Source organism: Lissotriton helveticus, chromosome 4_1, assembly GCF_964261635.1.
Source record: "Lissotriton helveticus chromosome 4_1, aLisHel1.1, whole genome shotgun sequence".
NCBI lineage: Eukaryota > Metazoa > Chordata > Amphibia > Caudata > Salamandridae > Lissotriton > Lissotriton helveticus.
Genome location: NC_136063.1, coordinates 223686812 through 223710456, shown reverse-complemented (window position 1 = coordinate 223710456; position 23645 = coordinate 223686812).

Genomic DNA, 23645 nt, shown 5'->3' with positions numbered 1-23645 from the left:
GCTTTAATGAGGAAACTTTTTCCAGTTCCCGCTTCTCCACTCACGTACAGTCGGACAGGCTTCAACGACGTACATGAGCACTCTTTCTTCTCATGACTTAATCCATGATCAGTTTGCTTGGTAACTTCGTCATATATTTTCCTCTGCTCAACGTTGAGTTGTCTTTCCAAGTCTTCTAAGTTAACCGCATCCTCCTGAGCATGTGCCATGGCTCTTTCCACTTCATTCATGGCAGTGGCAGCTTCATTTTCGATAACAGGTCCTCCTAGTGGATCCTGACTCAATGAAACAGAACTCTGACTGTCCTGAGAACTGTCTCTGGCAATCTCGGCTGCAATCGTTGCTTCCTGCTCGATTTCCGCATTCAACATTTCTACATATTTGGGAAAAGCAGGACATTCTATGGTCTCCTTGGCGGCAGTGAAAGAGTCTTCGTAACAGAGGAAATCTCCAAGCAGTTCCTCTTCTGCAAGCCAAGGCTTGAAAAGTTGCAAAAGTGCTAAATAGAAAAACTCCTTTTTTTCAGGAGATTCGCCACTCAATTTTCGATGGTTTACCAAGTGGCATTTTCTTTGCTTGACCAGACATCCCTCACTTCCAATTACAGCATACACTCCTTTATCAATATCTTCTTTGATGTTCCTCTTGAATATATAATTTTGTAGAACCTCATACAGACAAACATTCTCGAGGTAACTGCTTCGATTTGGATAATATGTATCCAACATGTTGGTCTTCAAAATGTCGGTACTGTTTGGCTCCTTTTCCGCCAAATACTCAATTTCCCGCACAGGTTTCAGAACTCGATTACGCGTTGCAGCAAGACCAAGACTCGCCCAAACGATACTCCTAGATTTGGCATAGAGGCTTGCTGAAGACAAGCGGTCAGAACATTCGTAAGCTCCGATTTCTCGATGCGACAACATCTTCAGACTGAAACTGTACAACTTCTTACTGAGGCTCTTTTCATGGGAAATGTCCTCCCACATATCCTTCAATTCTGTCTTTTCTTTTTTGGTGATGTAAGATGTCACATACCGAGCCACAGCCATACAGTTATCAGCCACAAACTATATATCCATGTTAGCATTCCACATGGACAAAATCACTGGGTTGTAGTCGTTGATGTACTTGGACTCTTCGTTCCTCTTCAAATTGTATGTGTTTTTAGGTGATTTCTTCATCACATTATGTCGCAGCAAAGACATCAAACTGTTTACTCTTCCTTTAGAAATCACTGGTCGTGGAAAACCGAAACGACATTTGGTGTAGAACTTGTCCTTGTTTCTGAATTTACGACGACAGTACTTTCCACAATGATGGCTTTGGAAACGTAGAACTTTTTCTCTTAGGCTTTTCTTCTCCTTTGCGTTTGGAACAGCACACGTAGAATACTGTTGTATGAAACTCATCACTAAGTCTTCTGGATCTGTTCCAAATTTAGGTGCATCCTTGATCCACAGCAGCATATGTATATGAGGAGCACCTCTTGCTTGGTACTCCTTTCTCCAGAAGAAATCCAACACCTTTCCAAGAGGTGGATTCTTCTTATTCATGATGAAAGACATCATAGCTTCAAATCTATGATTGAAATACCTGCATACATTGACTGGATCCAAAGAGCACAGTTCTCCGGGTGTCTTGAATTCGATGTTTTCAATGTTTCCATTTGCCTCTCGTAGAAATTCAAGTAAGTCTTCCCAGCCATACTCGGCACAGCTCAGAGTGAGGAACCATGTGGGAGTTCCTAAGTTCCTCAGCATATATTTTAAATCACCATGACGACGGTACCAGTACTCATTAGTACCACGCTGACACGCCATGAGATTAATCAGGTGACAATCCAAAATACTGTCTTGGACATTGACTTTATCCATAAAGTCACTTGCCGAGATGTTTTGCATCTGTATACCACTTTTCAAGATGTGGTTCACTGCATATGACAGTCCAGACAGATCGCTTTCAAACAGGAGATGAAACAAATAGGGAATGCATTATCGAAACCTAGCATCTTCTGCATACAATCGTAAAGTCCGGTATTCAGAAGCAGGAATTTGATGAGGTCGCTCATCATATCTTCCTCCTTGACCTGTTGGAAATAGCTGTGGGAAACACCGAGCTTCCAAACTTTCCTCCCAGACACTAATGGGACTCCCTTTGGCTTGTTTCATTTGAAACAACTCAATAGCATTCCCCATGACTTCCTTGGAATGCAAAGGATGAACACTATAATGTTCATATATTTCTTCACTTTTAGAGGATTCTACTTTCTCAATTTGACCAGCACACAAATCGCTATCCTCTTCCTCACTTACTCCCTCTTCTGCAACATATACATTCTTATAGTACTTATTATTTTTTTCAAATACAATGTTGCCTTTTTGACTTTCCTAACATCCACTAAATCTTGCCATATTTTCTTATTCTTTGTCGGAACCCCATTAACTAAGATAACCAGAGGTTCCTCTTCCACTTTTTCTACTCCAATTGTGTTAATGTTTTTCTTCAAATCTAGAGGCAAATAAACAACTCTTCCCTTTAATCCTCTCTGTAAATCTGATGGAGGCAATTTCCCTGTCTTTGGCTCCATTCTTACAATAGCCTGAAAGGGATGGATACTTTGAATCAAAATAGATTCATAAGTATTTAAATCCTTCAATTCAGAAGGAATCTCAACCAATTCCAGATTATTACGAACCGCTCTAGCAGGCATCTGGTTTTGATTTAATTTGTTACAACAATAAGTACACACACGTAGATCCGATCCCAAATCAAAACAATTTTCTACCATCAAGTATGTTGCGAAATCCTTCCATTCACTATTATTTTCCCTTTCACTTTTCGCATATAAATCCACTAACTTAGTCTGATTCTTATAATAAGTGCGTCGACAACACACACAAGTGAAATTAGGCCTCTCACTTGATTTAACCTGAAACGTGGCAATTTCCTTCTGAAAATTATCTGTACTGGAAATCTGTGCACTGTCTTCCACATTACCCTCTTCTTCTGGGTCAATTTCAACATTCTCCTCTTTACTTCCAAAGTAACAAAACTCAATTTCTTCACAAATATTCTTCACATCTATTTCAGAACCATGCAAAAGAGCAGCGCATAATTGTTTAAGCATAATTGCTGGACTCTTAGCATAATACAACATTCTAACTAATTTCCTCACTTTATTATGATGCACTGCTAGCATCCTGAAATGATGAAAAACACTCTGGCATACTCTCCTGGAAAGACAAGCCAGTGAATGGCCATGCAAACCTGTCACTTCTCTCACTCTGCAAGGATCTAATTCTTGCAACAACATCATTTTCTGCTTCAAACTTTTCTTATTAAATGTTTGTACAAAATCACAAAGCAAATTGATGGAATCCTGTCGTACACTGCAAATACTACTACACTTCCAGGTGTACACAGGACCCTTAGGACGTCTTCCTAAAACCTCATTACCTAACACCTCCTCTTTCTCTGTTGTCACAAGTTTTTCTTTTTCAACTGGACAACCATCTTTCACCTCATTAGCTCGACCGCTGGTGTCAACTGCATGCACCAAATCATTATCCTGGAAATAACTTTCCTCATTGAAAAATGCCTCACAACTTGAACTATGCATCCATTCTCCGGAAAAAACTTCACAAAAATTACTACGATTAACTATTCTCTTCCATCTACTATTTCTTTTGAAATCATAAATTGCCTTGTTTAGCTTCCTAATTCTATTGATTATCAAAATAAATAACTTTCGTTTAATTTCAAATGCCTGATAAATAACTTTCTCAACTTTTTTTTTTCTCTTATAAAAAACCACTTTCTGTTGACCTTTCTTAATATTTTTTAACAAATTGCCAATTATCCTGTTGCGGAACATTCGTTTACGAATGTCCCTAAATTGTTGTTTCCTTCTACTATCATGCACAGAGTTATCTCTTGCTCTAGCAGTAACATTTTTGATTGGCCTTTCCTTTCCGTTTAAATTGCTTCTCTTTTTCTGGACTAAAACATTTTCTGTAGTACTACTTTTTTTTCTACAAATGTTTCTTATGAATGTTTTCGTGGTCTTACCCGGTGCTTTCTTGGTGACTTGACAAGTCTTTTTTTGTAGAGGACTGCTGCAGTAAATGATGGACCTGCTGTCTTTGACGTTTTGTAGCCTTTCTAATTCTATCCTTAGTTGGCATTCTGAAATTTTGAAATGATCTGCAGTTGAATCTGTGGTAAAATATAATAAAAAATGTTATTAACCACTATTACCAAACAGTAAATCAATAACAGTCATCAAAAACTTAACACACTACTTGTTATTTTTACATAGAACAATTTTTAGTGCATTGGCAAATTTAGAAATCACAAATAGTAGCAAAGAAATTGAATGCTTCTACATTTTACCTGTGTTGTTTTATATGTGAATCTGAACTAATTTTATGAGCATATTTTAATATTTTATTGAAGACACTACACATAACCTTTTTTTGAAGGTGTGTTTAATTTTAAATGAAACGGTTTACATTTTTACTTTTCATTTCTTGTTATTTTTAAAAATAAATGTTTATAGTTCCATAGGCTCAAGCAGGTCAGCTTCCCACCCTATGTCATACAATTCTGACAAATCAGCATCCTCATCATGTTCTTCATCATCCTCAGGATTTAAATCATCCAAGGGATCTACTTCCACTGACGTTTCAATGACAAATTCAACGGTAAGATCGACATCAACTGATTGCTCATTATCACTCATGCTTGATGTTGTCGTTATCTTTAAAAAAAGAGAACAACAATGAGATGTTGCAGAGTAAGGCACAAATCTCAGAGACTATAATAGTAAAATTGTTTAACAAGAGTATCATTTTGAAGCTATTATTTAGCCATGTCCAGCGATGTTGAAGAGGTGAGGCCTATGTCCAAGTTTTCAGTAAACAGGACTCATCTCTTCTTAACCTTGGATAAGCCTCACCGACTCTGTGTCCCCTGCACATACTTAAATGTAAAGGGGCAGATTTATGTTAACTGGCACATCCCCAGGGATGCACCAGTTAACGTGCACCGCTGCTCTGCCACCCATGGTGTGCCGCATTTACAATGTGGAGCACCATTGAGTAAAAACAGCACAGATGCGTCACGCATCTGTGCCGCAAAAGCAACACATTGCACGAGTCACGTCGTAAACACGACATGTCTACTGCAATGCACAGGAGGAAGCCACACATTGCATGGTGCTTCACTCCTTATGCCTGTTTCAAACAGCCATAAGGATTTGATTCAGCAATGCTATAAAGCTGACTCAGTGAAATCTTCTAAATTTCACTGTGTTAGTTTTACAGGGCTTTCAATCACTCAATCAATCAATGACATTTATAGAGCGCACTACTTACCCGTAGGGTCTCAAGGCGCTTGGGGGGGGGGATGGGGGAGTGCCGTTACTGCTCGAACAGCCAGGTCTTCAGCTTCTTCCTGAAGGAGAGGTGGTCTTGGGTCAGGCGCAGGTCGGTCGGGAGGGAGTTCCAGGTCTTCGCGGCCAGGTAGGAGAAGGACCTTCCTCCTGTTGTCGCTCTTCGGATGCGGGGGACGGCGGCGAGGGCATGGCTGGCTGATCGGAGGTGGCGTTTGGGAGCGTAGAAGTTGATTCGGTTGTTGAGGTAGCTCGGGCCTTGATCGTGTAGGGCTTTGTGTGCGTGGGTGAGGAGACGGAAGGTGATTCTTTTGTTGACAGGGAGCCAATGCAGGTCTCTCAGATGTCCGGAGATGTGGCTGTTTCGTGGGATGTTGAGGATGAGTCTGGCTGAGGCGTTCTGGATCCGCTGGAGTCTCTTCTGGAGCTTGGCGGTGGTACCGGCGTAGAGGGCGTTGCCGTAGTCCAGTTGGCTGGTGACGAGGGCCTGGGTGACCGTCTTCCTGGTCTCGGTGGGGATCCACCAGAAGATCTTCCGTAGCATGCGTAAGATGTTGAAGCACGACGAGGATGAAGCCCAGGTTGCGTGCGTGGTCCGTCGGTTTGGGTGCGGTGCCCAGGGCGGGGGGCCACCAGGAGTCGTCCCAGGCGGAGGGCGTGGAGCCCAGGATGAGGACCTCCGTCTTGTCTGAGTTCAGTTTCAGGCGGCTGGTCGTCATCCACTCGGCTACATCTTTCATCCCTTCGTGCAGGTTGGCTCTGGCGGCGGCGGGGTCGTTGGTCAGGGAGAGGATCAGCTGGGTGTCGTCGGCGTAGGAGATTATGTTGAGGTTGTGTTGGCGTGCGATGGCCGCGAGGGGGCTCATGTAGACGTTGAAGAGGGTGGGGCTCAGCGAGGATCCTTGAGGGACGCCGCAGATGACTTCGGTGGCTTCTGACTTGTACGGTGGTAGGCGGACTCTCTGTGTTCTTCCGTCGAGGAAGGAGATGATCCATTCCAGTGCCTTTTCCTGGATTCCGACGTTGCTGAGTCGCTGCACTAGGGTGCGGTGGCAGACCGTGTCGAATGCCGCGGAGAGATCTAGGAGGATGTATCTCCGTTGTCCATCAGGGCTCGGATGTCGTCGGTGGCAGCGATGAGGGCGGTCTCGGTGCTGTGGTTGGCTCGGAAGCCAGACTGTGAGGGGTCGAGGGATCCATTCGTCTTGAGGAAGGCGGCCAGCTGTTTGTTGACGGTCTTCTCGATGACTTTGGCTGGAAACGGGAGGAGCGAGATGGGGCGGTAATTCTTGAGTTCGGTGGGGTCCGCTGTGGGTTTCTTGAGGAGAGCGCTGAGTTCGGCGTGCTTCCAGCTCTCGGGGAAGGTGGCGGTGTCGAAGGAGGTGTTGATGATGTCCCGCAGGTGGGGTGCGATGACAGCGTCGGCCATGTTGAAGACGTGGTGAGGGCAGGGGTCGGTCGGGGATCCGGAGTGGATGGAGTTCATCGTGCGGACGGTGTCTTCGGTGCTGATCGGGGTCCAGGCGCGGAGGGTGGTGGTGGGGAGCGTTGGTGCGTCCGTGGGGTGCGTCGGTTGAGTGCTGAAGCTGTTGTGTATGTCCGTGATCTTGTTGTGGAAGTAGGAGGCGAGGGAGTTGCAGAGGTCTTGCGATGGGGTGATGTCGTTGTTTCCGGCGTTGGGGTTGGAGAGCTCTTTCACGATGTTGAATGGTTCCTTGCAGTTGTGTGCGTTGTTGTCCAGCCGGTCCTTGAATGCAGTTTTCTTGGCGGCGCGGATCAGTTGGTGGTGCTTCCGGGTGGCGAGCTTGAGGGTGGTCATGTTGTCCGGTGTTGGTTCCCTTCTCCAGACTTTCTCGAGGGCTCGGCAGTTCTTCTTGGAGCTCTTGAGTTCGTCGGTGAACCATGGGGCTTTCTTGCTGCCGGGTCTGCTGGGCGGGGTCCTCAGAGGGGCGAGTTCGTCCGCGCAGTTGCTGATCCACATCGAGAGGTTGTCGGCGGCCTGGCTGGCGTTCGCTGAGCTGGCAGGAGGGTGCTGTCTCAGAGAAGCGGCGAGCTGGTCGGCAGTGATCTTGTTCCAGCTTCTACGGGCCACTTGTTGTTGGTGGTGGTGGATCGTCGTTCTTTTGAAGGTGAAGTGGACACAGCTGTGGTCCGTCCAGTGGAGTTCTGTGGCGTGGCTGAAGGCGATGTCTTTGCTGGATGAGAAGACGGCATCGAGTGTGTGTCCGGCGAGGTGGGTGGGGGTGGACACCAGCTGCTTGAGTCTGAGGTTGGCGAGGTTGTCGAGCAGGGTGGTGGTGTTGCGGTCATTGTTGTTCTCCAGGTGGAAGTTGAGGTCCCCCAGGAGGATGTAGTCAGTGGAGGGGAGGGCATGCGGGCTGCCGAAGTCGGCGATGTCCTCGCTGAATTGTGTGCGTGGTCCCGGGGGTCGGTAGATCAGGGTGCCTCTGAGGGTTGTCTTCGGGTCGGTGTGGATCTGGAAGTGCAGGTGTTCGGCGGTCGTTAGGGTGTCGTCGGTGCTGGTTGTGATGCGGATGGTGTTCCTGTGGATGACGACGATGCCTCCTCCCATCTGGTTGGCAGTGCGGTCCCTCCGGGTGATCTTGTAGCCCTCTGGGATGGCGATGGCGATGTCAGGTGCTGAAGAGGCGTTCATCCAGGTCTCCGTGAGGAAGGCAACGTCAGGGGCTGTGGTGTCGAGGAGGTTCCAGAGTTCGATGGCGTGTCTGTGGATGGAGCGGGTGTTGAGCAGGATGCACTTCAAGTGGTTGCTGCTGGTGTTCGGCTTCGGCTTGGCGGGCGCTGGTGCAGGGCAGGTCCGGATGCAGGTGAACTTGCAGGCGTGGCAGCTGAAGGGTCCGTGGGTGCGTCGTGGGGTGGCTCGGTGGCATCCTGGGATTCGGCCGGTGTTGAGTGCGATGAGGGTGGCGCAAATGAAATGCCCACCCTGCAACAAAACACCTATACGAAACTTGACGCAGGTTTCATGTGGCACAGGACTTTACAGCATAACACATCTGCCTAGATGCATCAAGTTGTAAATATATCACAACATAGCAAATCTTTTGCTCCGCCGCTGCATCACAAAAGTGACGCACAGCGGCGCAAAAGAGGCACACACCTATCATAAATCTGTCCCTAACATGTTAAATGATTGATTCAGGATGACATTAAGGTGTGGCCTATCCAGAGGTTTGTTTAAGGTGAGGCCTACTCAGGGTTGCAGATTAAATTTACGCTTGTTGAAGAGTACAGAGGAGATAATACATGTGAAGGCCTACCAATGAAGTAAGTCATGTCCACTTCACTCTTGAACAAAGGCCAGACCTCTTCTGTGTCCGTGGACAGACCTAAACCTCATCTGCACAATGTCATTCATAAACTTAGGAAACACAGGTGATGTAATTGAAAAATGTGGAGTTTCTTTTCCTCATTTCACAATCACATCACCTGTGTTTCCTTTGCTTTGGTATCTCATAGTGCAGATGGACTCTAGCATATCAAAGAGTACACATAAGTTGAGCAGTGTATACAACAATTTTGACATTTACAGAAGATTCAGCTTCTTATCTTGTTGGAGATGAAATGAGGCCTGTCTTGCAACATGGTGCATGTTTTGCATCACTGCTGCATCGGTTTCATGTGGCACAGGACTTTACAGCATGACACATCTGCCTAGATGCATCAAGTTGTAAATATGTCGCCACATAGCAAATCTTTTGCACCGCCGCTGCGTCACAAAAGTGACGCACAGCGGCGCAAAAGAGGCACACACCTATCATAAATCTGTCCCTAACATTTTAAATGATTGATTCAGGATGACGATAAGGTGTGGCCTATCCAGAGGTGTGTTTGAGGTGAGGCCTACTCAGGGTTGCAGATGAGATTTACACTTGTTGGAGAGTACAGAGGAGATAATATATGTGAAGGCCTACCAATGAAGTAAGTCATGTCCATTTCACTCTTGAACAAAGGCCAGACCTCTTCTGTGTCCGTGGACAGACCTAAACCTCATCTGCACAATGTCATTCGTAAACTTAGGAAACACAGGTGATGTAATTGAAAAATGTGGAGTTTCTTTTCCTCATTTCACAATCACATCACCTGTGTTTCCTTTGCTTAGGTATCTCATAGTGCAGATGGACTCTAGCATATCAAAGAGTACACATAAGTTGAGCAGTGTATACAACAATTTTGACATTTACAGAAGATTCAGCGTCTTATCTTGTTGGAGATGAAATGAGGCCTGTCTTGCAACATGGTGCATGTTTTACATCACTGCTGCATCGGTTTCATGTGGCACGGGACTTTACAGCATGACACATCTGCCTAGATGCATCAAGTTGTAAATATGTCGCCACATAGCAAATCTTTTGCACCGCCGCTGCGTCACAAAAGTGACGCACAGCGGCGCAAAAGAGGCACACACCTATCATAAATCTTTCCCTAACATTTTAAATGATTGATTCAGGATGACGATAAGGTGTGGCCTATCCAGAGGTTTGTTTAAGGTGAGGCCTACTCAGGGTTGCAGATTAAATTTACGCTTGTTGAAGAGTACAGAGGAGATAATACATGTGAAGACCTACCAATGAAGTAAGTCATGTCCACTTCACTCTTGAACAAAGGCCAGACCTCTTCTGTGTCCGTGGACAGACCTAAACCTCATCTGCACAATGTCATTCGTAAACTTAGGAAACACAGGTGATGTAATTGAAAAATGTGGAGTTTCTTTTCCTCATTTCACAATCACATCACCTGTGTTTCCTTTGCTTAGGTATCTCATAGTGCAGATGGACTCTAGCATATCAAAGAGTACACATAAGTTGAGCAGTGTATACAACAATTTTGACATTTACAGAAGATTCAGCTTCTTATCTTGTTGGAGATGAAATGAGGCCTGTCTTGCAACATGGTGCATGTTTTACATCACTGCTGCATCGGTTTCATGTGGCACGGGACTTTACAGCATGACACATCTGCCTAGATGCATCAAGTTGTAAATATGTCGCCACATAGCAAATCTTTTGCACCGCCGCTGCGTCACAGAAGTGACGCACAGCGGCGCAAAAGAGGCACACACCTATCATAAATCTTTCCCTAACATTTTAAATGATTGATTCAGGATGACGATAAGGTGTGGCCTATCCAGAGGTTTGTTTAAGGTGGGGCCTACTCAGGGTTGCAAATTAAATTTACGCTTGTTGAAGAGTACAGAGGAGATAATACATGTGACAACCTACCAATGAAGTAAGTCATGTCCACTTCACTCTTGAACAAAGGCCAGACCTCTTCTATGTCCGTGGACAGACCTAAACCTCATCTGCACAATGTCATTCGTAAACTTAGGAAACACAGGTGATGTAATTGAAAAATGTGGAGTTTCTTTTCCTCATTTCACAATCACATCACCTGTGTTTCCTTTGCTTAGGTATCTCATAGTGCAGATGGACTCTAGCATATCAAAGAGTACACATAAGTTGAGCAGTGTATACAACAATTTTGAAATTTACAGAAGATACAGCTTCTTATCTTGTTGGAGATGAAATGAGGCCTGTCTTGCAACATGGTGCATGTTTTGCATCACTGCTGCATCGGTGTCATGTGGCACGGGACTTTACAGCATGACACATCTGCCTAGATGCATCAAGTTGTAAATATGTCGCCACATAGCAAATCTTTTGCACCGCCGCTGCGTCACAAAAGAGACGCACAGTGATGCAAAAGAGGCATACATGGCTATGTAAGTTAAATAATCAAAATCTAAATTTGCCAAGCACACATGGGTGTGTATTTACAAGAACCTTCCACCACGAGGAAATGTCTTTAATTTAAATGGGAGAAATAACATCAAAGGGACTCAAATGCCTTTTAAATGTACCCCAAGCAACCTATGAAACTCTAGCAGTACATATCAAGAAACCTAATTGATTTCAGAAATCGTTTTTAAACACATCATCTAAATCAATGATACACCTACATTCAAGGGGAAATGACTTAAAATGGCCTAAGACACATGAAAGCGTTTTTTTAAGGTCCTTGCACCATTTCTGGGTCACTTTTAACATGGCTATGTTAGTCAAAGAATTAAAATCTAAATTTGCCAAGCACAGATGGGGGCGTATTTACAAGGACCTTGCACCACGGGGAAAGGTCTTTAATTAAAATGAGAAAAATAACATCAGAGAGACTCAAATGCCTTTTAAATATACCCCAAGCAACTTATGAAACTCTAGCACTACATATCAAGTAAACTAATTGATTTCAAAAATCGTTTTTAAACACATCATCTAAATCAATGATATACCTACATTCAAGGGGAAGTGACTTAAAATGGCCTAAGACACATGAAAGCGTTTTTTTAAGGCCCTTGCACCATTTCTGGGTCACTTTTAACATGGCTATGTTAGTCAAAGAATTAAAATCTAAATTTGCCAAGCACAGATGGGGGCATATTTACAAGGACCTTGCTCCACGGGGAAAGGTCTTAAATTAAAATGGGAAAAATAACATCAGAGAGACTCAAATGCCTTATAAATATGCCCCAAGCAACCTATGAAACTCTAGCACTACATATCAAGTAAACTAATTGATTTCAAAAATCGTTTTTAAACACATCATCTAAATCAATTAAATACCTACATTCAAGGGGAAATGACTTAAAATGGCCTAAGACACATGAAAGCGTTTTTTTAAGGCCCTTGCACCATTTCTGGGTCACTTTTAACATGGCTATGTTAGTCAAAGAATTAAAATCTAAATTTGCCAAGCACAGATGGGGGCATATTTACAAGGACCTTGCTCCACGGGGAAAGGTCTTAAATTAAAATGGGAAAAATAACATCAGAGAGACTCAAATGCCTTATAAATATGCCCCAAGCAACCTATGAAGCTCTAGCAGTACATATCAAGAAACCTAATTATTTTCAAAAAATGATTTTAAACACATCATATAAATCAATTATATACCTACATTCATCTGGAAATGACTTACAATGCCCTAAGACACATGAAAGCGTTTTTTTAAAACCTTTGCACCATTTTTGCATTACTTTTAACATGGCTATGTAACTCAAAGAATTAAAATCTAAATTTGCTAAACACACATGGGGGCATATTTACAAGGACCTTGCACCACGGGGAAAGGTCTTAAATTAAAATGGGAAAAATAATATCAGAGAGACTCAAAGGCCTAAAAACGTTTTTAAACACATCATCTAAATCAATTATATACCTACATTCATCGGGAAATGACTTAAAATGCCCTAAGACACATGAAAGCGTTTTTTTAAGGGTCACTTTTAACATGGCTATGTAACTCAAAGAAACAAAATCTATTTGTAAAACACTTGACACAAAGCAACATTTTAAATAAAGAACTTTCTTCATAATTTTCTCCCTAAAGCATACTATTGTCTATCTAAATTAAATGAATCTTTTCTCACCTTAGCAAATACTTTATGAGTTTCAAAACAGTCTCAGAAACACACCAATTTGTCTTTAGCAGAGCAAAAGGTATGCACTCCAGAGTCTGCAGCTATGAAAAGCACAGAAATGCTGTAACTCATCACACATATCTCTCATGTCACCCAATCAAAACTCTTCCCTCACTTTTTTCAAATCAACACCCTTCCCCCCTCTGCCCTCTCTGCCTTTTTTGCATAGCAACCACCTCCTGAAAGACCTCTGATGTTTGCAAGTTCACACAACAATGTTTCAATTGAACTCTGAACTCTCAGTGCACCTGCATATCCAGTGCAATCTTTCATTAAATGATTTTTTCTTGACCATTCAAATTACATCTTTCAAAGAACTCATCCATGCACCCTAACTTTCTGTTTTCAGCAATCAAAATCCACCAATCACTGCTACTGCTTCCTTAACACAGAAACTCCACAGTTTTTTTCATTTTAAACTCTTATTTTTCCAACTGCCATTTCATTGCCACACTTCATCTGACTGCAGCAGTACCTCCTCTCACCATGTTTTCTGTCTGGATTGTTGGACATAGTTACATCTACTGGGCTCAAAGGTATGCTGAGAACAGAAATTTACCTAACCTCAATTTACAAGATGTGGAAATTAAGTGGTTTGGCCACAGAGGATTAAAATGTCACCAATTGATACCATTGGTGAAAACCTTTATGCATTTGCCTAAACCTGACCTGTTAATTTTGCACTGTGGAGGTAATGACTTGGGCACTTTGACTGGTGTAGGTCTGGAAATGCTTTTAAAGGACACCTTTGAGCAATTGATGGCACTTTTTCCTCAAACTGCCTTGGTATATTCAAATATATGCCAAAGACAGAAATGGAGGTGGTCGAACCAATTTTGTCCACAAATTGAGAAATCGAGGAAGCATGTAAGAACGTCAACGACCTGACGGATCACTACATAGCAGCTGTTGAAAATATCGTCAATAACACCATGCCATTAAAATTGAAAAGAATCACAGAGAAGACTAAAAACCCGTGGTTTAATGAAGCACTAAACAAAGAAAGACGTAAATTGAGAATGGCCGAAAGAAAATGGAGACAACACCCGTCATCCCCTGAACTAAAAGCCCTCAGAAAAATTAGGAACCAATATAATAAAAAGATCATCAACTCAAAAAAGGAATTTATAAGATCAGAATTGGACAATGCCAAAAACAGACCACGAAAACTCTTTGAAATCCTAAAGGAGCAATCAAACAAACTAGCCAAATCAGTGCAAGAAAACTCAATAACACCTCTAAGCTGTGAGGAATTTTCCACGTTTTTCACGGAAAAGGCCAAATCACTCGAAATAGAGCTTAGAAACGCCGCGGTGAACCTTCCCATCGAACCACGGTATACGAACGATACCGACTCAACAAAGGAATGCACTAAGGCAAAAAACAAGGCAATCTGGGAATCATTCGAACTGTACGACCAGCACATGATTGCCAAGACGCTCTCAGAAATCAAACCAAACAACCACTACCAAGACCCCCTGCCCGCAAAATGCCTAAAAGAAATCAATCACATTTTGATTCCAATATGGACCGAAATAATAAATGCTTCACTTTCACAAGGGATCCTCCCCGACTGCCTAAAAACAGGTCAAGTAGTTCCCATAATCAAAAAACCCACAGCGGATGCATCAGATCCTAACAACTTTCGCCCAGTGACCAACATCCCTATACTGGCCAAGCTGATTGAGAAATGTGTGCAGAACCAACTGAGCCAACACATCGCCAATTCTCCTTGCTAGATGAATGCCAGTCAGGATTCAGAACAGGGCACAGTACGGAAACAGCGATTCTCCATATTGTTGATGATGCGCTACAGGCCCTTGACCAAAATCAAGCATGCTTACTGATTCTCCTTGACCTGTCCTCGGCATTTGACACGGTAAATCACGAAGCATTACTGACCAGGTTACGGGACAGGATAGGATTGTCGGGAACTGTGCTGAAATGGTTCGACTCCTTTTTACAGAACAGAACGCAGCGCTTCCTGGTTAACCAATCAATCTCACTTCCATGCCCTATCTCAATAGGAGTCCCTCAAGGATCAACACTATCCCCAGATCTGTTTAACCTATACGTCGAACCACTCGCAGAAATTCTCCAAAAATCTCAGATATCCTATCACATGTATGCTGACGACACGCAAATATACTTAAAGATCGAATCCCTAAAAGACATTGAACTAATGAACGAGACACTAAAAATGGCACTACAATGGTTAACCACAAATCATCTGAAGCTGAACGCACACAAAACAGAGTTCCTACTAATCTCACCGCCAAGGAGCCATACGGAAATAAAGGAATGGACGAAAGTCGTGACTGCGCTAAACTGCACCCCAACCCTGGTCAACTCAGCTAAATCACTAGGAATCACCCTAGACGAGAATCTAGACATGAAAGCCCACATTAACTCAATGGCCAAAAGTGCCCGCTTCCACTTGAACTACTTAAGAAAACTGAAACCATTCATCTCAGAGGCGGACCTCAAATTGGCAATCCAATCTTTAGTTATCTCGAGGATCGAATATGGCTGCACCACCTTGGCTGGCTTACCAAAAATGTCTACGGCACCACTAAAAGCCTGCCTTAACGCTGCGGCAAGACTTATCACCGGAACCAGGAAATATGATCATATATCCCCGCACCTGAAAGCCTTAAACTGGCTACCTTATGAAGCCAGAATCCAAATGAAGATAGCATGTATCACACACAAAGCGCTACACAACAACACCCCAAGATATCTAGCCAAGAAAATTCAATTGTCGGGTGGCAACTGACCAGCTAGGAGTGCTGAGGAATTGCTGTTACGACCAGCCTTTTTCTGAAAGAAAAAAACATATGACAGAGCGTTCACAGGGGCTGCCCCCAGAATATGGAACTCACTCCCCCCAAACATCAGGAAGATCCAGAATCTGGTAACATTCAAGCGGGAAGTGAAGAGCCTTCTGATGAATAAATACATTACTTAGTGAAGATCATTGTTCATTGTTTCTGATATATTCCTGCCCTAATACAGAACATGTATGACATGAGAAAGGGAAGCATAGTCAATACTATAAGGAATGCGTATTCAAAGATACGAGAACGACCTAAAGGACACCACCAATGGTTACTTTGACTGAACCTGAGAACGGCATCCCACATGAACTTATACCGATCTACCTCATTTATGTTATATATACTTGCTTTTGTTATAAGTCTAGCCATAGCATATTATTAACGCTAACGTCACATGTGTTATGAATATATACCATCTACCTCACATCTGTTCTACTGTAACTGTTAATATATATGTTAACCCTTTACCTCTCCTATGTTAAGCGCTCTGATACCCACGGGTCTTGTTCGCGCTATACAAAACTCTATAATAAATAAATAAATAAATAAGTGTAAACAAATCTGTTTCAGCTTACATGAGAGACCATGGAATGGGCTCCATGTACAACAATAACTTGCGTTACTACATGCAAGATATCTACAGAGGAGATGGAGTTCACTTCCCAGATGAAGGGAACAGAGTTTTCATTCTGAATTTAAGACTGTGCATTGGTACCTACTTATAAGTACCTAAATGTACCATAAACCCAAAAGCTCTTCTCAGAGCTACCCTACATCTGATCACTCTCAATTATTATTTTACTCTAACTTTTTTCACTAATTTTCAACAAAGTACGCCCCCCGGGGCGCTACCCGGTACGCGAACCGGAAGCTAACCGCGTGAAATTTTTAAAAAAAATGTTTTTTTTCTCGCACATATGGGCCTCCTCAGCCATCCTCAGAAAACCTAGGGGGTCAAAATACGTCTACCGTGTCCCCTTCTACCCATTCTGAACATTATGTGCCCTCCGTCTTGTATCTTAATTCGACCGAAACACAAAATGGTGGACTCCCGTAACGCTTAAGGTTTGCGTACCGGGGCGCTCCCCGGGAAGTGCTCCATTAAAAAAGGTGGGAAAGTAATTTACAGAAGAAACCCTGGAGACACTTTCACCAAATATAGATTTGCTCATACTACATACCAATCCCTACCATTTTCACAAATTTGGTTGGAATTCCATTTAGCCATTTAGCCTGTAGACCTCTCTAAATACCCTGAGGTAAATTACTTCACAAAACACATCTGAAGTGTTGGAATTGACAACCAATTAAAATGTTACTTTCATTTTCTACGTTTTTTTACCTGACATTTGATTGGTTATGTACCTGAATATATATAAAGGAAGAGAATGAAACACAGCCATTTTGACTACTACTTCCTGGTGTACATTTCAATAGGATTTTCACTAATAACTTCAACTTCTTTTTAAAGGTAAGTTGTTATTTTAAAAAACTGAAGTATATTGTGCACTTTAAGTTAATATGGTAAACTTTTTCTGATAGTTATATACTATCCCTCTGTAGTAGTTATAGATTTAGATAGACTTCTCTGTTATAGTTATGGATGGAGTTAGGCTTCTCTTGTATAATTATGAATTTACTTACGTTAAATCACATACACTTTTTTATATTCCTACTTCCACTCTGATACTATACACTGCCCAAAGATAAATTCACTGTTAAAAACTGCCTATCTAAAATAATTCCCAACAGTGCCCTATCTCTACTAATATATATTTTTTTAATGCAAATTTCAGGCAAAATGGAAGGCGAACAGAAAGTTTCATTTGAAATTGTCCTTGCAGAGACCAACCAAGAAATCATTGATCCAAATGACATTGAATTTATGGATGAAACTTGGGACCAAGAACTACTGCAATGTGTGCAATCAGTAGATGTCCTCCTTGAAAATGAGGACATTTTACACACTCAAACATTACAAGCTATGTTCAATGAAAATAACGACATTTCAGACAGTGAAATGTTAGACATTTTATTAAATTTTGAAACACAATCACAATAATAAATAATTGCTTAAAAAATAAAGAAATAAAAAAAAATCAACAAAACAAACAATCAATTAACATCCAATATTTGAAAAGTCTATCATTCTTTTTTCCTTATAGTACGCTCCCCGGACCGCTTCCCGGTTCGCGAACCGGGCGCTCCTCACGCAAAAAAAACAAAAACATTTTTTTTTTTTTTTGCCCCGCGGGGCCCTTTTAAAGCCTCCACATCAAACCTAGGGGGTATGGGAGGATCTACTATGCCCCCTTATGGTCATTTCCCCCTTTGTTTTGGCCTCCTCTTGTCTCTCGATCCTACCAAGAGACAAGATGGCGGCCGCTCCGGACTGTTTAGAATGTTGACAGACACCGGAGAGCCAATCAGCTTCGCTTCGCGAAGTTCCGTTACTCGTCAAGTACGCGAACCGGAGCGCTACCCGGAGCGCTGTTACAGATATATATACTTTTTTTTAACGTTAATTTATCAAAATCCACTGGAGCACATATATTGAGACCTAGCAAAGGCACATCGGGCTAACAGTCCCTACAATTTTGCCAAGTTTCGTGCAAATCCATTCAGCAGTTCGGGCTAAAAGTGAGGCCAACCGCCCTATGGAAATTAACACGGGAAAAACGCATTTTGGGACCCCCCTTTTTTCTCGGCCCCCCCTTGACGAAACCCCCCCAAATTTTCAGTGGCTGCTCAGAAACAAAATGTTCCATTTTCCTGAAAATTTCAGCCAATTCCGTCCACAAACGCCAAAGTTATTAGACATAGAATTTTCAAAAATCCCATAGAGAAAAAATCCTAACTATATATACCTACTGGCGACCGCCAGTAGGTAATATATATATATATTTTCCAGGAACCTGGTTTTGGCGCACTCTTTGTTTGGATTGTTACTGCGGAAATCGCTGTCTTCCGCATTTGCCAAGACCGCCCTGCAGGGTTGGGGGCCCCCGACGACAGCATCTTTCCTTTTGGTGTTAAATTAGGGGGGCATGACCCGCTCGCCCCATCAACAGCCTGAGGATTGCCGGCGATTGTGTGTTGGGTCACGAGAAAGGGAGCAGAGCGAGGCTAACGCCTCTGTTTAGCAGGTCCTGGACTCAGTGCTTGATTGACATTGCGGGCAACTACGTGGAAGTGCACCAGCCCTCTTCCCCGCATGGCCATACTTATCCGATACCATCATGATGGTGAGAGAGCAGTCAGGAACATCATAAGGACAACACACGGAACACGCTGTCTCACAAGGTGCATTATGGGTCTTTGAGTGTGGCCTACTGTTGGGTGTGTGTTCAGGAACTACTGGGACATTGCACTTTAAAGAGGACACACCTTTGAAAAAAGCACAAAGCTGAAACGCGTCAGGTGCCTCGATCATGTGACCGCCTGAGCCAATAGCAATAAAAGCACCTTTTTCCAGGAACCTGGTTTTGGCGCACTCTTTGTTTGGATTGTTACTGCGGAAATCGCTGTCTTCTGCATTTGCCAAGACCGCCCTGCAGGGTTGGGGGCCCCCGACGACAGCATCGTTCCTTTTGGTGTTAAATTAGGGGGGCATGACCCGCTCGCCCCATCAACAGCCTGAGGATTGCCGGCGATTGTGTGTTGGGTCACGAGAAAGGGAGCAGAGCGAGGCTAACGCCTCTGTTTAGCAGGTCCTGGACTCAGTGCTTGATTGACATTGCGGGCAACTACGTGGAAGTGCACCAGCCCTCTTCCCCGCATGGCCATACTTACCCGATACCATCATGATGGTGAGAGAGCAGTCAGGAACATCATAAGGACAACACACGGAACACGCTGTCTCACAAGGTGCATTATGGGACTTTGAGTGTGGCCTACTGTTGGGTGTGTGTTCAGGAACTACTGGGACATTGCACTTTAAAGAGGACACACCTTTGAAAAAAGCACAAAGCTGAAACGCGTCAGGTGCCTCGATCATGTGACCGCCTGAGCCAATAGCAATAAAAGCACCTTTTTCCAGGAACCTGGTTTTGGCGCACTCTTTGTTTGGATTGTTACTGCGGAAATCGCTGTCTTCCGCATTTGCCAAGACCGCCCTGCAGGGTTGGAGGCCCCCGACGACAGCATCTTTCCTTTTGGTGTTAAATTAGGGGGGCATGACCCGCTCGCCCCATCAACAACCTGAGGATTGCCGGCGATTGTGTGTTGGGTCACGAGAAAGGGAGCAGAGCGAGGCTAACGCCTCTGTTTAGCAGGTCCTGGACTCAGTGCTTGATTGACATTGCGGGCAACTACGTGGAAGTGCACCAGCCCTCTTCCCCGCATGGCCATACTTACCCGATACCATCATGATGGTGAGAGAGCAGTCAGGAACATCATAAGGACAACACACGGAACACGCTGTCTCACAAGGTGCATTATGGGACTTTGAGTGTGGCCTACTGTTGGGTGTGTGTTCAGGAACTACTGGGACATTGCACTTTAAAGAGGACACACCTTTGAAAAAAGCACAAAGCTGAAACGCGTCAGGTGCCTCGATCATGTGACCGCCTGAGCCAATAGCAATAAAAACACCTTTTTCCAGGAACCTGGTTTTGGCGCACTCTTTGTTTGGATTGTTACTGCGGAAATCGCTGTCTTCCGCATTTGCCAAGACCGCCCTGCAGGGTTGGGGGCCCCCGACGACAGCATCTTTCCTTTTGATATATATATATATATATATATATATATATATATATATATATATATATATATATTTATTACCTACTGGCGGTCGCCAGTAGGTATATATAGTTAGGATTTTTTCTCTATGGGTTTTTTGAAAATTCTATGTCTAATAACTTTGGCGTTTGTGGACGGAATTGGCTGAAATTTTCAGGAAAATGGCACATTTTGTTTCTGAGCAGCCCTTGAAAATTTGGGGGGGGTTCGTCCAGTGGGGGCCGAGAAAAAAGGGGGGTCCCAAAACGTGTTTTTAACATTGAGTTTTCCATAGGGCGGTTGGCCTCACTTTTAGCCCGAACGGCTGAATGGATTTGCACGAAACTTGGCAAAATTGTAGGGACTGGTAGCCCGATGTGCCTTTTGTAGGTCTCAATATATGTGCTCCAGTGGATTTTGAGAAATTAACGTTTAAAAAAAGATATATATCTGTAACAGCGGACCGGGCAGCGCTCTGGTTCGCGGACTTTTCGCGCAACGGAGCTTTGTGAAGCGAAGCTGATTGGTTCTCCGGCGTCTGTCAACATTCCAAACAGTCCGTAGCGGCCGCCATCTTGTCTCTCGGTAGGATCGAGAGACAAGAGGAGGCCGAAGCGAAGGGGCAAATGACCATAAGGGGGCATAGTACATTGTCGCTCACCCCCTAGGTTTGATGTGGAGGTTTTAAAAGGGCCCCGCGGGGCAAAAAAAAATAAAAATAATAATAATCGAACAGCTGAATGGATTTGCACGAAACTTGGCAAAATTGTAGGGACTGGTAGCCCGATGTGCCTTTGCTAGATCTCAATATATGTGCTCCAGTGGATTTTGAGAAATTAACTTTCAAAAAAAGGTATATATCTGTAACAGCGCACCGCTTCGCGTACTTTTCGCGTTACGGAGCTTTGCGAAGCGAAGCTGATTGGCTCTCCGGTGTCTGTAAACATTCCAAACAGTCCGTAGCGGCCGCCATCTTGTCTCTCGGTAGGATCGAACAGCTGAATGGATTTGCACGAAACTTGGCAAAATTGTAGGGACTGGTAGCCCGATGTGCCTTTGCTAGGTCTCAATATATGTGCTTCAGTGCATTTTGAGAAATTAACGTTCAGAAACAAGATATATATCTGTAACAGCGCTCCGCTTCGCGGAGATAAAATTATATGTGTATTACCTAGCTGTTGCTAACACCAGTTAGCGACGGCTAGTAGAAGATAGCGACCATCTTGGGCCCCACTTTGCATGTGAGTGATATTTATCACTAATGACATGCAAAGTGGGCATGCCAAGATGTTAGCGACTGGAAACAGTCGCTAACATCGCTATCTCCTATTATCAACTTTTGGAAATATTCGAGATAAGGGCGAATATCTCTAAAAGCTACCACCTGCCCTGAGCAGTTCTTAGCCATGTTATCCAATGGGAGGTGGATAACATGGCTAAGAGCATTAGCTCGGTAATGCATGAATATCGCTGAGTTTTCAGCGATATTAATGCATTGCGGTCGTTTTTTATCGTATTTCCGATAAACCTTGATAATAGCAAGGTTTATCTGCGATAATTTCTGACGGTAAAAAAATCGTTGCTAAGCATCGTTAGGGATAAATATCGCTTAACTTTGGTAATATGCCCCAACGTCTGTTAACGTTCGATTCGAAGGAAATCAGGAAGTGTTGAAAAACATTGTCTGCGCCATCTTGTCTTTTTTCAAATGCCACACTTTTGTCGTGCACGGCAGCCATTTTAGATGCCTTGACCAGACCCACTCTGTGCACGCTGTCGATCCTTAGCATGGCTCCCCACCCTCGCAAACATCTCCCCCAGGCAGTGGTCACCCCCGCTCTCTGTCTTATGCATGGGTAATAAACCTCCCTCATCTGCGCTGCTGTTCCCTGAGAATCACACCCTGTGCCCGCCCGACACCTCCCTTTCGCCCTATTCACTACCGCACCCTCTGACACTCCTTTTCCTCTGTGTCCGATTGTCCAGGCTGGTCCTAGGGTATCAGCTAGCCCTGCAGATGTAGTTTATGGCCACAGCTGTAAAGAATCACCCCTCTTCAAAGGAGTTATAGTAGATCAAGGCCCACACTCGATGAGATTCGTCACAGCAGAAGCGTTGCTATTATCTGAAAACCATCCTGTATTGTGATTGGGGAGGGGACCGAGCCTGAAGCGGAAGATTCCAGGGATGACTGTTTGTACATCAAAGTTTTTACAATTATGTGTCACATTAAAAATATATAGCACTCCGACAAAGTAGTAAGATTATAAAACTTTAATAATTTATAAATATATACAAGAAAACAAAAATAGTAATAACATATAAACATTTTTAGGGAAAAACAACGAAGTAGCGGTCGGCTGTGCGAATAGTCCCAACGCAGCACAACGTCCAGATTTCCGGCGTGGGGCGTCGCGGGGGGTGGGTCATCAGTAGCAAACTGTTGTGCGAATAGTTCCAAGGCAGCAGAACGCGTTGAAATCTAGATGACACGAAAGTGATGTCTAGTAAGTTGCCACCCAGCAAATAACGGCATGGGGCGTCGCGGGGGGTGGGTCATCAGTAGCAAACTGTTGCGCGAATAGTTCCAAGGCAGCAGAACGATGGCACCAAGGTGATGTCCAGTAAGTTGCCGCACTGGTTTTGGTATCCTACAATGCTGCTCCGAATAACGGCGTGGAGCGCCCCGGGGGAGGCGGCGTGAACGGGCCTCTCCAGGTGGAGTGTCATCTGTTGTAGTGGGGCGCCCCTTTACCGTTTCAGTTGCCATTCCGTCCGTTTTTGGTCCACTGTGTCAAAAGCCGCAATTCAGCTGAGTTGCGCCCACTCTTGCGGTGCAGCGATAGGCGGCTGTCACAGGACTCTCAAAATGGCGGCAGGCTGTTTCCTTTTTGGGCCTGGTCCACTGAAATGGCCCTGGGACACCTTGGAAATCGGACGCTTGTCTGCTAGGTCTTGGACCTCATTCTCGAAAGCGTCCCCTCCGCCTTGAGAATTCATCAAAAGTTTTGGGGGCTCCGACTCCTGCAGGCTTCTGGTGGGGAGCGGCTGCCATGATTGCTCGCGGAATGACCACGACTGAGCTACGAGATGGTGGTGCTTTCATGCTGACGCCAGCTTCAGTCTGAAACATCCAGAAACAAGGTGGGGCTTTCATCGTTTGGGGAAAAAAAAAAGTTTTCATCCTATGAAAAGTGT